The sequence below is a fragment of the Triticum urartu genome, chromosome 2A (assembly GCF_056163025.1).
Source record: "Triticum urartu cultivar PI428250 chromosome 2A, HENAU_Tu73, whole genome shotgun sequence".
NCBI lineage: Eukaryota > Viridiplantae > Streptophyta > Magnoliopsida > Poales > Poaceae > Triticum > Triticum urartu.
The window spans coordinates 650,727,385-650,742,984 of record NC_141874.1 but is presented as its reverse complement, the minus strand read 5'-3'; the positions used below and the strand labels follow the sequence as shown (position 1 = coordinate 650,742,984).

Sequence of the window (15,600 nt, the reverse complement as noted above, 5' to 3'; positions counted from 1 at the left end):
ATCACATTGTATGAGTTTATCCCTCTACATCATGTCATCTTACTTAAAGCGTTACTCTGTTCCTTTGAACTTAATACTCTAGATGCATGCTGGATAGCGGTCGATGTGTGGAGTAATAGTAGTAGATGCAGGCAGGAGTCGGTCTACTTGTCTCGGACGTGATGCCTATATACATGATCATACCTAGATATTCTCATAACTATGCTCAGTTCTGTCAATTGCTCAACAGTAATTTGTTTACCGACCGTAATACTTATGCTCTCAAGAGAAGCCACTAGTGAAACCTATGGCCCCGGGGTCTATTTTCCATCATATTAATCTCCTGTCCACAAGCTATTTCTGGTGCCGTTTTTATTTCACTCTACTTACATTGCATCTTTATCATAAAAATACCAAAAATATTACCTTATCATATTTATCAGATCTCACTTTCGTAAGTGACCGTGAAGGGATTGACAACCCCTTTATTGCGTTGTTTGTGAGGATTTTATTTGTTTGTGTAGGTGCGAGGGACTCGTGTGTGGCCTCCTACTGGATTGATACCTTGCTTCTCAAAAACCGAGGGAAATACTTACGCTACTTTGCAGCATCACCCTTTCCTCTTAAAGGGAAAACCAACGCAGTGCTCAAGAGGTAGCACATACCTAGTTCAATACATCACCTCATGACTAACTCCTTAGTCGCTTGCAAGCTTATGAGGTGTATTACCGAGAGGGCCCAGAGATACCTCTCCGATACTCGGAGTGACAAATCCTAATCTCGATCTATGCCAAATCAACAAACACCTTCGAAGATACCTGTAGAGCATCTTTATAATCACCGAGTTACGTTGTGACTTTTGATAGCACACAAGGCATTCCTCCGGTATCCGGGAGTTGCATAATCTCATAATCAAAGGAATATGTATTTGACATGAAGAAAGCAATAACAATAAAACTGAACGATCAGCATGCTAAGCTAACAGATGGGTCTTGTCCATCATATCATTCTCCTAATGATGTGATCCTATTATCAAATGACAACTCATCTCCGTGGTCAGGAAACCTTAACCATGTTTGATCCATGAGCTAGTCAAGTAGAAGCAAAGTAGGGACACCTTGTTCGTCTATGTATTCACCCATTGTCCAATAAATACAATTCTAGCATGAATAATAAATATTTATCATGAATAAGGAATATAAAATAACAACTTTATTATTGCCTCTAGGGCATATTGAAATTGCAACTAATCCCTGGGTGGTTTTAGTAATTCATAACAACATATAGCTCATTGAACTAATATCCATTCAAGTTGAATATTTCAGAAAGTTCAATGATTGGCAATGGCATGGACTAGAGATGTGGACCCCTAAAAATGCTAAGGACAAAGATTGGCAAAAGATCAAGACTCTTCATTTCTATTATAGTGATCCAAGATCACATTGAGTCCATAGGAAAAGCCAATACTTTTAAAAGGGGGTGAGGTCTTGCTTAATGGTCTACTTGCTCAAAATGCTTAGTGATTTTCTCCAAAGCCCTCAACCATTTTCTTAAATCCAAATATGTACAAAACCTAAAGTCAAACTCGGCCCCACCGATCTGGTCTATCCAGCGCCACCGAGTTCCTATGACATAGCCAAAGCCAGAAACCCTAATCAGTTCGGTCTCACCGAGATGGGATTGCAAACTCTCTATTTACCTTCGTAACGTCTCGGTCTTACCAAAATGAGCAATCGGTCCTACCGAGTTCGTAATGCAAACTCTCTGTTCCCTTCCTAACATTTTGGCCTCACCGAAATGAGCGATTGGTCCCACCAAGTTTTCCTGACCAACTCTTTGTTTTCTCATTGCTGCAATCGGTCTCACCGAGTTCATGCAATCGATCACACCGAGATGAGGTTTTGCCCTAACCCTCGCACATCAGTCCCACCGAGTTGATCATGTCGGTCCCACCGAGATTCATAACATTCACATTTTGAACTGAATCGGTCTCACCGAGTTCACCTATTCGGTCTGACCGAGTTGGGTCAAATGTGTGTAACAGTTGGATTTTGTGTGGAGGCTATATATACCCCTCCACCCCCTTCCCTATTCAAGAGAGAGCCATCAAAACATGCCTATACACTTCCACTACTCATTTTCTGAGAGAGAACCACCTACTCATGTGTTGAGACCAAGACATTCCAGTCCAACCACAAGAATATTGATCTCCAGCCTTCCCCAAGTTGCTTTCCACTCAAATCATCTTTCCTTCATAGCCAGATCTATGAGAGAGAGTTAAGTGTTGGGGAGAGTATCATTTGAAGCATAAGAGCAAGGAGTTCATCATCATCACATGATCTATTACCTTTTGGAGAGTGGTGTCTCCTAGATTGGTTAGGTGTCACTTGGGAGCCTCCGACAAGATTGTGGAGTTGAACCAAGGAGTTTGTAAGGGCAAGGAGATCGCCTACTTCCTGAAGATCTACCCAAGTGAGGCAAGTCCTTCGTGGGCAATGGCCATGGTGGGATAGACAAGGTTGCTCCTTCGTGGGTGGAGCCCTCCGTCGACTCACGCAATCGTTAACCCTCGTGGGTTGAAGTCTCCATCAACGTGGACGTGCGATAGCTGCACCTAGGAGAGTATGTCATCTAGCGAGGGAAATTACCACCGTAGAGGTCCTTACTTTGATGGTACTTGATCAATTGTAGGTACGGTGGGGTTTTAACGCCCCATTCTGTGAGTGTCGTGTTATCCACAGGGACTAGGCGACAACAACTATATTCGACTAAAGCTAGGTAACACGATATTGGGTGATGAAAGCGGAAAATAAAACCTAAACTAACAAGGTTATTCCTGAAGATCGCCGACTAAGAGAATGCGAACAAGCAAAAGAGAACAAGATTGTCTTCACTATATTTTTGGTGTTTTCTGTTTTACTTGAGAATTAAAAATGCTAACACAAGCAGACTTCACATATAATATAAAAGCTAGAAAGTAAGAAAAGGTCTAGTGCAAGATTGTAAGACAGGAACAGAAATGGTTCATATCACTATCATGTATATCACAAGAAATTGAGACAACATAAAAGAAATGCATATACTGGAACCTATCACAGGGACAAAGAATCAAACATGTTCATACATCTAACTTCACAATGAACAGTTACATGATAACCCACAAGTATAGGGGATCGCAACAGTTTTCGAGGGTAGAGTATTCAACCCAAATTTATTGATTCAACACAAGGGAGCCAAAGAATATTCTCAAGTATTAGCAGCTGAGTTGTCAATTCAACCACACCTGGAAACTTAATATCTACAGCAAAGTGTTTAGTAGCAAAGTAATATGATAGTAGTGGTAACGATAGAAAAAGGTAACGGTAGCAAAAGTAGTGTTTTTGGTATTTTGTAGTGATTGTAACAATAGCAATGGAAAAGTAAATAAGCGGAGGACAATATATGGAAAGCTCGTAGGCATTGGATCGGTGATAGAGAATTATGCCGGATGCGGTTCATCATGTAACAGTCATAACCTAGGGTGACACAGAACTATCTCCAATTCATCAATGTAATGTAGGCATGTATTCCTAGTATAGTCATACGTGCTTATGGAAAAGAACTTGCATGACATCTTTTGTCCTACCCTCCCGTGGCAGCGGGGTCCTAGCAAAAACTAAGGGATATTAAGGCCTCCTTTTAATAGAGTACCGGACGAAAGCATTAACACATAATCAATAAATGAACTCCTCAAACTACGATCATCACCGGGAGTGGTCCCGATTATTGTCACTTCGGGATTGCCGGATCATAACACATAGTAGGTGACTATAGACTTGCAAGATAGGATCAAGAACTCACATATATTCATGAAAACATAATAGGTTCGGATCTTAAATCATGGCACTCGGGCCCTAGTGACAAGCATTAAGCATAGCAAAGTCATAGCAACATCAATCTCATAACATAGTAGATACTAGGGATCAAACCCTAACAAAACTAACTCGATTACATGATAAATCTCATCCAACCCATCACCGTCCAGCAAGCCTACGATGGAATTACTCATGCACGGCGGTGAGCATCATGAAATTGGTGATGGAGGATGGTTGATGATGACGACGGCTACGAACTCCCCTCTCCGGAGCCCCCAACGGACTCCAGATCAGCCCTCCCGAGAGAGTTTAGGGCTTGGCGGCGGCTCTGTATCGTAAAACGCGATGAATCTTTCTCCCTGATTTTTCTCTCTCCGAACACAAATATATAGAGTTGGAGTTGAGGTCGGAGGAGCTCCAGGGGGCCCACGAGGTAGGGGCGCGCATAGGGGGGGCAGGCGCACCCCCCATCCTCGTGGCTAGGGTGTGCGCCCCCTGGTCTTGATCTTTTGCCAGTATTGTTTATTATTTCCAAAAATAGTCTACGTGAAGTTTCAGGTCATTCCGAGAACTTTTGTTTCTGCACATAAATAACACCATGGCAATTCTGCTGAAAACATCATCAGTCCGGGTTAGTTCCATTCAAATCATCAAGTTAGAGTCCAAAACAAGGGCAAAAGTGTTTGGAAAAGTAGATACCACGGAGACGTATCATTACAACACAAGATTCACTACTAGTAACCTGAATGTAACGGACAAATAACGAATGGGCGATTCACATATATTGAAATAGTGTAAAACAGAGTACAATCTATCAAGTATCCACCCTAATTGTTCATAGAAATTACACACACACATACAAACACACGCGCGCACACGCACACACTCACTCACACACAGAGAGGGGGAGAGACGAAGAACATCAACAGTTTGGAATTCAGAGAAGAAGTAGGGGCATCAGGGAGAGAGGAGCGGCAGCAGGTTCGTGGGAGAGGGAGCAGCAGCAGTTCAGTTCAGAGAGAAGCAGCAGCAAGAGGTGGAGGAGAGAAGGAGCAGCAGTAGGGGCTCAGGAAGAGCAACAACAAGATTAGGAGAAGAGGAGCAGCAGGAACATGGAGTTAGGGAAGAGCAGCAGGGGCATGAGGGCTTAGAGAAGAGCTGCAGTAGAGGGAGGTTGAGAGAGCAGCAGGAAGGCGATGGGGAAGAAGAGGGGCAGCAGGAAGGACTTCGGGAAGAAGAAGAGTGGCAGGGCTGTGAGGTGTTGGTCGCATGAAGGATCAGACACCTCATTCCTCCCCTCGTCTGGTTGGGCGCGCGAGATGGCGGCGGTGATGGATGGAGGAGTTGGGGCGGCGCACTGGAGTGGTGATGATGGCGCTGGTGGAGGCGGAGTGGATAGATGGCTGGGTGGCGCACCGCCACGCCGGCCTGGCCGTCGCGGCGTCCGGAGGTGGAGAAGGAGGGGTGAGGGAGATAGAGATGTGCTAGGCCCGATTTGGGAATGGAGGCTGCTAGGGATTTTGATCCCCTCCGATCAGATCTGAACGTTTTCATTTGGCCCTCCTTCCTCCTTCTTTTGGGACAAGATGATCCCTCCACTTTTTAAGCTAGCCCCCCTAATCTTTAATCTTATTCAAGCTTGAGTCCCTCTTTCTTCTCTTCTTTCCTGTGATCTTGTTCCTCAATTCTTTCTAGACAGAAACTTGTAGATAATAGTGCCTTGTCGCACTTTTCTGCAATAGAAACAAACAAATAGTCACTACCTCTTTTGTGAATATCATTTGAATATTCGATAATTCTAGGCAAGAAACGATTGACATATCTCAATAAATGGTGAATTTGTGTGCCCAAATTATATATATGAAATGTGCTTATCAAGTTCCCCCACACTTAAATCTTTGCTTGTCCTCAAGCAAAGGAATATGAAAAGAGCATGATTGTGAATAGTGAGCTGACTAGATAATGACAAGTGAAGTAGATCTCCAAACATAGCATGCTTTGAACTTTGCTAGTGAAAATCAATGGTTAGGAGTGCTACAAGGCAGTAGGATACTAATAAGCATGACCATTTTAAACTTTCACAATGATAAAATAGGATCAACAAGTTTAAGTGATGACTGTGCCAAATGGTTTCTAAAGAGAGCATGATCCCGAGAACAAAATGAACTGGAATTAAATCTTGTGATCAAATCACTTATTTACAGAGATATAACATTGTGGTTGATCCACTTATGGAATTTGAAATAAACACACATATTATTTTATTAGTCTCACCGAAGGAACAAACCACCGATCCCGAGAACATGGTATACACCTGGTGTCGGTGTCAAAACCGGTGGATCTCGGGTAGGGGGTCCCGAACTGTGCGTCTAAGGCGGATGGTAACAGGAGGCAGGGGACATGATGTTTTACCTAGGTTCGGGCCCTCTTGATGGAGGTAAAACCCTACATCCTTCTTGATTTATTCTTGATAATATGAGTAGTACAAGAGTTGATCTACCACGAGATCGGAGAGGCTAAACCCTAGAAGCTAGCCTATGGTATGATTGTATGTATATGATCTATCGACTAGCCTCGCCTCAGTTTATATAATGCACCAGAGGCCTAGGATAACAAGAGTCCTAATCGAATACGCCGGTGGGGAGGAGTCCTTGTCTTGATCACCAAGTCTTCTGGAATCTTCCATGTATGTGGCAGTTGTCTGAACTGGCCCATGAGTATACGGCCATGGGGGTCCTCGGCCCAATCTAACAGATCGGGAGACGGCGTGGTGAGTACCCCCTAGTCGAGGACACCGTCACCTGGCTCAACCAATTATTAGTTTTTTTGTTATTGTCTCCCCAAAGGAACATACCACCGATCCAGAGAACATGGTATACATCTAGTTCGACAATTGGATTTTTATGAAATGATTAATTAGTGTCCAAGCTAACCAAATTTCACATGCCACCGATCCAGGGAACATGACATGCTACTGTAGGTAGATTAGACTTATATTTATTATAACATATTGAACAAAGGAATTAGAATGGCATGAAACATAAGGAAGGAAACAAGAATCATCACTCATCCATGTTTGCTTCACATGCTACCGATCCAGAGAACATAGCATGCTAATCCATAGTGGATAAGTGATTGCTCTGAATGGGAACACACTTGGCACAAAATCAGCATCTAACACTTGATGATATAGGCGTATCAAGGTAAAAGCAGAAAATGATAAAGTTTATTAGTGCACTAGGGATTTGAGCACTCAAAACTAATAGTTCTCACTAATTTCAGCAAAGCACGCATGGTGTAGATCACTGGTTTACAAGGCATTTAGAAATCAAGTTCACAAATTCACATCAAGCACAACGCCAAAGGTGAATTTCAGCATGACAACAATTAAGAAATGGCTCAAGCTACCGAGATATCAAATGATTACAGCATGCATCAATGGGTGATGATTTCAGATTGGGTCATGAAAGCTCACCGGGCTTTTGTGATGTAGGTCTCGCTCAATCTCTCTCTAAACTGCAGCTCTACTCCTTTTGCTCTTCTCGATCCACATGCATGCTCAAGCTTCTCTTCCTCGTATGTGATCATTGCATCTCCTCATCACCATGCTATGAATCCACCAGGATCCCAGGGAATGTCATCTCAAACTCGGTCAACTCGCAGTAAATGGTGCACAAGCATAAACCTGAAAGAGCACTCAACAAACAAGCCAATACAAGTGATAGGGACAGTGCCCTCTAAGTCATCAATAAAGTATCCTATCACATAAGCATATTTATTGAGAATATGATAAATAGATATCATCAATAAATCGCATGGTGCATAGGCAGTATCCATGATATTGCAGGTCTTGTCCAGAAGGCTCAGATCATACCTGAGATAGTTAGGAAGAAGCTTCAGGACTACCTCAATTGAAGATACCAATTGAGGTGTGGTAGTAGAAATTTCCACCGGACTCGTGTCAACAAGTGAAATAGTAGAGCTTGGCTCCTTGACATCTGAATCCACCTCATCATAATTAACCATGAAGCTCTCCATCTCTGGCTCAAGTGTTGAGGAATCAATGCGGCTAACATCATCGAAGGTGAACTTCTCCATATCTGGCTCTAGCAGCACATGATCGATATCAACTAAAGGCGACTCCTCAATATCATAAACAACTAACTGCAGCTCTGGCTCATCCATGGAAGAATCATCGCAATGCAAAACTAAATCTCTAACACTGGTATCCATATGATCTGAAGTGTGTGTGCCAACTACGATGGTGTCATCATCATCAAAGATAATCCATGAAAGCTCAATCTTGTCACACGGAGAAACTGGTTCCAGATTTTGTGTAAGACATTCTTGCTGACATGAAGTGATTTGTTGCAAGCAAGCAACTGAATCAGAGGTGGGCTTCTCATTGTACCACTGAAGTTGGTGGAAGGCTATGTTCTCAATCAGCAGAAAAGCATCATCAAGTGTCTTGTTTGTAATAGCTCCACCCGATGCCATATCGACGTAAGCTCGAGTGTCCGAAGTCAATCCTCTATAGAATATCTGCAGCTCTAACCATCTCTCGAGCCCGTGGTTAGGACATCTCCTGAATAAGGCTTTGTACCTCTCCCAAGCATCATACAAGCTCTCGCCTTCACGCTGAACGAAGCTGAAGATCTCATCTCGAATTGCGGACTGCTTGTGTAGTGGGAAATATTTATCCAAGAAAGCTCATGATATCTCGTTCCAACTGAATGATCTTGATGGCAAGGATCGATACCAAGCACGAGCATCATCTCGGAGAGAGAATGTGAACAGCATGCAATTGATAGCATCTTGAGGAACTCCATGGTACTTGACTGTACCTGAATACTCCATGACTCGGTGTAAATGCTCATAGGGATCCTCAGTAGGCAGTCCTCCAAACTGATGTTGTTGAACCAAAGCAATAAGACCAAGCTTTAGCTCAAAATTTTCCGCCCCAAAAGATGGCCAAAGTGGCCCTGTGAAATAGCATTGGTTGCTTGGCATCCAAACATCACGAAGCATCGCCACATCTCAACCAAGTGTAACTATCAATCAGCCTGTAAATAGTTCAGATTTCCTACTCACGCTCATAAACAGTAAATACTAGTCAGAAGGTTAGTATCCTATTAAGCCGAAGCAACAGCAATGAAAAAAATATAAAAGAAACACAGAAAATGAAATACACGATAAATTAAACAAGGAAATAAAGTAAACCTAGTTTATAGTGTAACATAATCGCTCGACGCTAGTCCCCGACAACGGCGCCAAAATGATCAGTTGTAGGTACAGTGGGGTTTTAACGCCCCATTCTGTGAGTGTCGTGTTCTCCACAGGGACTAGGCGACATCAACTATATTCGGCTAAAGCTAGGTAACACGATATTGGGTGATGAAAGCGGAAAATAAAACCTAAACTAACAAGGTTATTCCTGAAGATCGCCGACTAACAGAATGTGAACAAGGAAAAGAGAACAAGATTGTCTTCACTATATTTTTGGTGTTTTCTGTTTTACTTGAGAATTAAAAATGCTAACACAAGCAGACTTCAAATATAATATAAAAGCTAGAAAGTAAGAAAAGGTCTAGTGCAAGATTGTAAGACAGGAACAGAAATGGTTCATATCACTATCATGTATATCACAAGAAATTGAGACAACATAAAAGAAACACATGTACTGGAACCTATCACAGGGACAAAGAATCAAACATGTTCATACATCTGACTTCACAATGAACAGTTACAACACAAGATTCACAACTAGTAACCTGAATGTAACGGACAAATAACGAACGGGCGATTCACATATATTGAAGTAGTGTAAAACAGAGTACAATCTATCAAGTCTCCACTCTAATTGTTCACAAAAATTACACACACATACAAACACACACACAGGCACACGCACACACTAACTCACACACAGAGAGGGGGGAGACGAAGAACAGGAACAATTTGGAATTCAGAGAGGAAGTAGGGGCATCAGGGAGAGAGGAGCAGCAACAGGTTCGTGAGAGAGGGAGCAGCACCAGTTCGGTTCAGAGAGAAGCAGGAGCAAGAGGTGGAGGAGAGAAGGAGCAGCAGCAAGGGTTCAGGAAGAGCAACAACAAGATTAGGAGAAGAGGAGCAGCAGGAACATGGAGTTAGGGAAGAGCGGCAGGGGCATGAGGGCTTAGAGAAGAGCTGCAGCAGAGGGAGGTTGAGAGAGCAGCAGGAAGGCGATGGGGAAGAAGAGGGGCAAAAGGAAGGACTTCGGGAAGAAGAAGAGAAGCAGGGGTGTGAGGTGTTGGTCGCGCGGAGGATCAGACACCTTGTGCCTCCCCTCGTCTTGTCGGGCGCGCGAGATGGCGGCGGTGATGGATGGAGGAGTTGCGGCGGCGCAGTGGAGTGGTGATGATGGCGCTGGTGGAGGCAGAGTGGATAGATGGCTGGGTGGCGCACCGCCACGCCGGCCTGGCCGTCGCGGCAGCCGGAGGTGGAGAAGGAGGGGTGAGGGAGAGAGAGATGTGCCAGGCCCGATTTGGGAATGGAGGCTACTAGGGATTTTGATCCCCTCCGATCAGATCTGAACGTTTTCAGTTTGGCCCTCCTTCCTTCTTTTGGCACAAGATGATCCCTCCACTTCTTAAGCTAGCCCGCCCTAAGCTTTAATCTTCTTCAAGCTTGAGTCCCTCTTTATTCTCTTCTTGCCCGTGATCTTGTTCCTCAATTCTTTCTAGACAAAAACTTGTAGATTATAGTGCCTTGTCGCACTTTTCTGCAAAAGAAACAAACAAATAGTCACGACCTCTTTTGTGAATATCATTTGAATATTCGATAATTCTAGGCAAGAAACGATTGATATATCTCAATAAATGGTGAATTTGTGTGCCCAAATTATATATATGAAATGTGCTTATCAGCACTAATTTTGCTAGTTGGAAGCATGAGATGAAAATGCATATTCTTGGGCATAATCCTGTCATTTGGGATATTGTGTGTATTGATTTGCAAGGTGAATCCTTTGAAGATGGAAGCGACCGCAGAAGAATTGAAGATGTTGCAATACAATGCTCAGGCTTGCAATATCCTCTTCAACGGATTGTGCCCCGAAGAATTCAACAAAATCAGCCGCCTTGAGAATGCAATGGAAATTTGGGATACTTTGGTTGATATGCATGAAGGTACCGAGTCTGTTAAGGAATCCAAATTGGATTTGCTTCAAAGTCAACTTGACAAGTTCAAAATGAAGGATGGTGAAGGAGTCACTGAAATGTATTCTAGGCTTGCTCTCATCACAAATGAGATTGGCGGCTTAGGAAGGGAAGAGATGACCGACAGATTCATCATTAAGAAGATCCTGAGAACCTTGGGTGGAAAATATGATACCGTGTGCACACTGATCCAAATTATGCCCAATAACAAAGATCTCAAGCCAACGGAGGTCATTGGTAGAATTGTTGCTGATGAGATGTCACTCAAGAATAAAGAAGAGCTCCACAACAAGTCAAGTGGTGCTTACATAGCCTCATGTGATGCTCCTACAATATCAAGTGAGAAACAAGTATTCAATGAAGAATTGAGCCTAATGGTGAAGTACTTCAACAAGTTCTACAAGAGTAGAAGCAAAGAAAGAAGTTCCAAGTCAAGGTCCTACAATGACAAAAGATCTTCCGATCGTGATCGCAATTGCTACAATTGTGGAAGACCCGGACACTACTCTAGTGAGTGTACAACTCCCTACAAAAGAAGAGAAGACTCGCCCAAAAGGAGAAGTAACAGAGAGGAATCACCACCAGGAGAGAGAAGGATTAGAGATGATCGGTATGAACGAAGACCCTCTCGCGGAAGCAAGGATTTGGAAAGGAAGGACAAGTCATCAAAGATCTACACAAGACGAAGACATCAAGTTCATGTTGGTGAATGCGTATCCGGCTCCAACTCCGACAACTACTCCGAGAGAAGTTATCACTTTGACTCCGAATATACTCAATATGAAGGTGTTGCCGGACTTGCACTAGTGTCATTCAACTCCTACGACATATTAGACTCACCAAATGAAGGGATTGGAAGATGCTTCATGGCTAAAGGCCCCAAGGTATCACACCCCGAGTATGTTGATTTCAGTAGTGATGAAGATGATTTGCTAGGCGATGATGATTTACTTGTTGACAACTCTAGTGATGAAAATTATGATGAAATTGCTATTAATCATGCTAATCAAGATGAAACGAATGACAATGATATGAAGGAGATTGAGCGTCTAACTAAAGAACTAAACACTCTTAAGTTAGCTCATGAAACTACCTTAGAGGATCATCGAGAGCTTTTAAAGAATCATGAGAAGCTACGCTTTGAAAATCTCAATCTAGAGCAAGAGCATGGGTTCTTAAAAGAAATCAATGATGATCTTCGTCAGAAAAGTTCTTCTTACATTGCCAAGCGTTTACTCTTGTCTAGTTACCTGCCACAAGTAAAATATAGCAACAAGAGCAGGAATGATTCTTCATCTAGTAGTAACAACAATCATCTTAAATCCAATGTTGTTGCTTCTAGTAGTTCTCTTTATTCCACTAATGATTCTCTTAGCCAAGTTACACTTGAGCAAGAAAATAGCTTATTGAAGGGAATTATAGAGACATGTGTTTACAAGAGCCTTGTCGGAAGTAAGCAATTTGAGGAAATTGCACGCAAGCAAGGGAGGCACCGGAAGAATCAATGTGTTGGTTTTGAACGCAAGTTCAATGCCAATGGAGTTGAGTGGGAAGAAGATCAATACCCCAAGATGAAGTTTGTTCCTCAACAAGAGAAGTATGATCCCACTTCTTTCAAGGGAACACAAGCTCAAGATGATCTTCCACCACAAGACCACAAGCTGAAAGGCAAGGACAAGCTTCAAGAAGAGATTGATTCATTTGAAGAAGCTCCAAAGGCCTTGGTCAAGTGGGTTCCCAAGACTACATCAAGCTCTACTTGATCAAGTACAACTACAACTCCAAGTATTCCCATCAAGATGATTTGGATCCCAAAGAAGAACTAGAGAGTTCCCGAGGGTGACTCCGCCAACATACTTCACTCATATTCATTTTGGCAAGGACAAGTGCAATCAACTTTCACATCTTGCACTAGTTCATGGAGTCACAAACCCTCTTGTTGGTAATACAAGGGACAAGGTAACCTAATACTTTCATGGACAACATCATATGTGTATCTCACTCTATGTCTATGGATATCATTGTATGTTCCTTGTGGGACTAACCCATGTAAGTATTGAAAGTGCAACTCACTCCAATGGATTGCTCCAAATGATCAACATCAACATTGACCATCTACATCTTCAACACCTACATGAAGTCATCATCGACAAAACCCAAGGTTAGTTCATCCCTCTTAGGGGGGATATCACATCTAGGGGAGATTGGCTCTAAGAATTGAGCTAAAGCAACTCTAATGGTGTGAACACAACAATGCTTTATGTAAAAGTGGTAACCCCACTTGTGCTTAAACGATGACTATGACCTACGATCAGATGTTCTCATTTGACTCCTCAATATACTCATATATAGATGACCTAGTCATCGCCAATTGCTTGATATATGCTAGAGTATTTGTGCATGCTTTGCCACATATTTCATTTGCTATCTTATTGTGTGAGCATGTTGGTTGCATATTTTTCCCATTCGGGGACATCCATTTGTTGCTTTGATTGTTTGGCTTTTCTTTTTGTCAAATGGATGGACAAGAATTCCTAAGCACTCCCTCTAGATATCTATGCTTTTCTCGTCTCAAACTCTATTCATGCTACATCACAAAGTTTGATCAAGTCGAATTCGGACCCTCCGGGTGAGGAGCACTCGGAGCCACTGATCCGTCAAGGGCTTAAACTTCCAAAACCTCTTAATGACATTTCGGTCTGACTGATTCATTCCTTTCGGTCCCATCGAAATCATTGAGTTGATCTAGGTTTTCACCTCGGTGCAACCGATTAGAACAGTTCGGTCTCACCGAGTTGCAATAACCGCTTGCGATTCTGCATCTCGGTGCCACTGAGTCGTTCCACTCGGTCACATCGACAGTGACCGGGTATATATATATATGTCGCAGGTTGAATTTGGAAAATTGTTCAAACACTCCAACCATGCCTACCCAGCTCTGTCGCTCCTCCTGGTCTCCGGATCATCTCCGTCGTCGCCAGCGCCCTCCTGCCGCTGGTCTCCGCCGCTGTCAACGGGAATCCCATCTGTCGTTGTCGTTGTAGCGAGTTCCTCACTGAGTTAGGGTATGGACTCAATCCCTTTGTGTATTACTTTACTATGATTCTTGCGCAAAGGTTAATGTCATGTTTCTAGCCACGATTGAGATCAATCTATCCACCTAAAACTTCCTCTAGATTAGATTTGATGCAAAACCTTAGGGTTAGGTTTTCGCCGAACTCATCTCGGACCGACCGATTTGAAGAATCCGGTCTCACCGATTTGGCCTAGGCCATTGCACATGTACTACTCAGTCTGACCGAAGTGTACAAATCAGTGTGACCGAGTTCACATTCTGTGTGAAACCCTAGCATCTCAGAGTCACCAAACTGCGTTTCGGTTTGACCGAAATCACATGTTTTGACTCCGAAGCTTCTTCGATGTCACCGAGTTTGTCATGTTGGTAGCTCAGAAATGCTTTCTGCAGAAAATTAAAATTAAGTTTTTGTCTCAACTTTTTGCAAAAACCAGCTATGCTTTGTGATGCTCATCCACTCTACCTATACCTATCTATTCACATGGTCAGTTTCAGCCATGTCAAACAACAGTGACAGTCAGAACAGGTCAGAGGAGCAGGAACATCTCAGTGAGGGCACTAGTCCATCAAGCAGCTATGATGATGGAAGCAGGAGCACACCAAGCAATTTGCCTAAGGCTTTAACTAGGCAAAGGAAGAAGAGAACCTCAGATTCTGAAGATGAGGACTATGTTGGTGATGAGGAAGTGACCTAAAAGAAGAAAGTACTCAAGAAAGAGCAAGTTGTTGCTGCCATCAAGCCTGGTATGCACAAGAAGGCTCCTTCCCAGAGGAAGCCCATGTCTAAAGCCAGAGCCTCCACTCTAGAAACCATGCAACCTGGAGAGGAAGAGGCTGCTGGAGGCAAGAAAAGGAAGGAAAAGGTCAAGAAGACCATGGCTAGAGTGATTGGAAAACTTTCCATGATGAAAGAATCTGATGAGGATGATGAGGAAGAGGAAGAGTCAGTGCCCAAGTCACAGAAACTCATGGGGGATCCAATCAAGTCTGGGGCTGCTTCATCTAAGCCCAAGACAGCTCCCAAGCCATCTGCTCAAGCTCCAAATCATCTGCACCCAAGAGATCCACAAGAAACATTCTAGCTGCTGAGAAGAACAAGGCCCCAATGCCTGAAGTGCAAGAGGATGAAGAGCCCCAAGTGCTCAGAAAACTTAAACCAAAGATTCCAGATCATGATGACAATCATCCAGTGGCTGAGAATATGAAGTTGAGAAAGGATGCAGGTCTCAGACTCTGGAGACAGAATGATCCATATGTTGTGAGGAGAAGGACTATTGTGGACTATAGATTTCACACCAAGGAGCAGCAAGATTTCTATGAGATGATTCTCTTGGACAAGAAGCCCATAGTAAGTGACATGAGATGGGTTGATTGGGAATTCATTGATGAGAATGAAAATTACTTCCCAGGAGTTCATGAGAGTTTCAGGATGAACGGAGTTGACACTTTTGTTGGTCAGAAGCTAACTAAATGGAATGATGAGATGGTCATGCAA

The 15,600-nt window shown here is 43.1% G+C and overlaps 1 non-coding gene and 1 pseudogene across 1 annotated transcript; one reads left to right on the top strand and one right to left on the bottom strand.

The window, feature by feature from the left end:
- Positions 1-7,433: 7,433 nt before the first annotated feature.
- On the bottom strand, positions 7,434-8,690 carry LOC147986411 (uncharacterized; annotated as a pseudogene).
- On the top strand, positions 8,398-8,501 carry LOC125541848 (small nucleolar RNA R71). Its single transcript, XR_007297693.1, has one exon. It is a non-coding gene; the product is annotated as a small nucleolar RNA R71 (small nucleolar RNA).
- Positions 8,691-15,600: the final 6,910 nt, after the last annotated feature.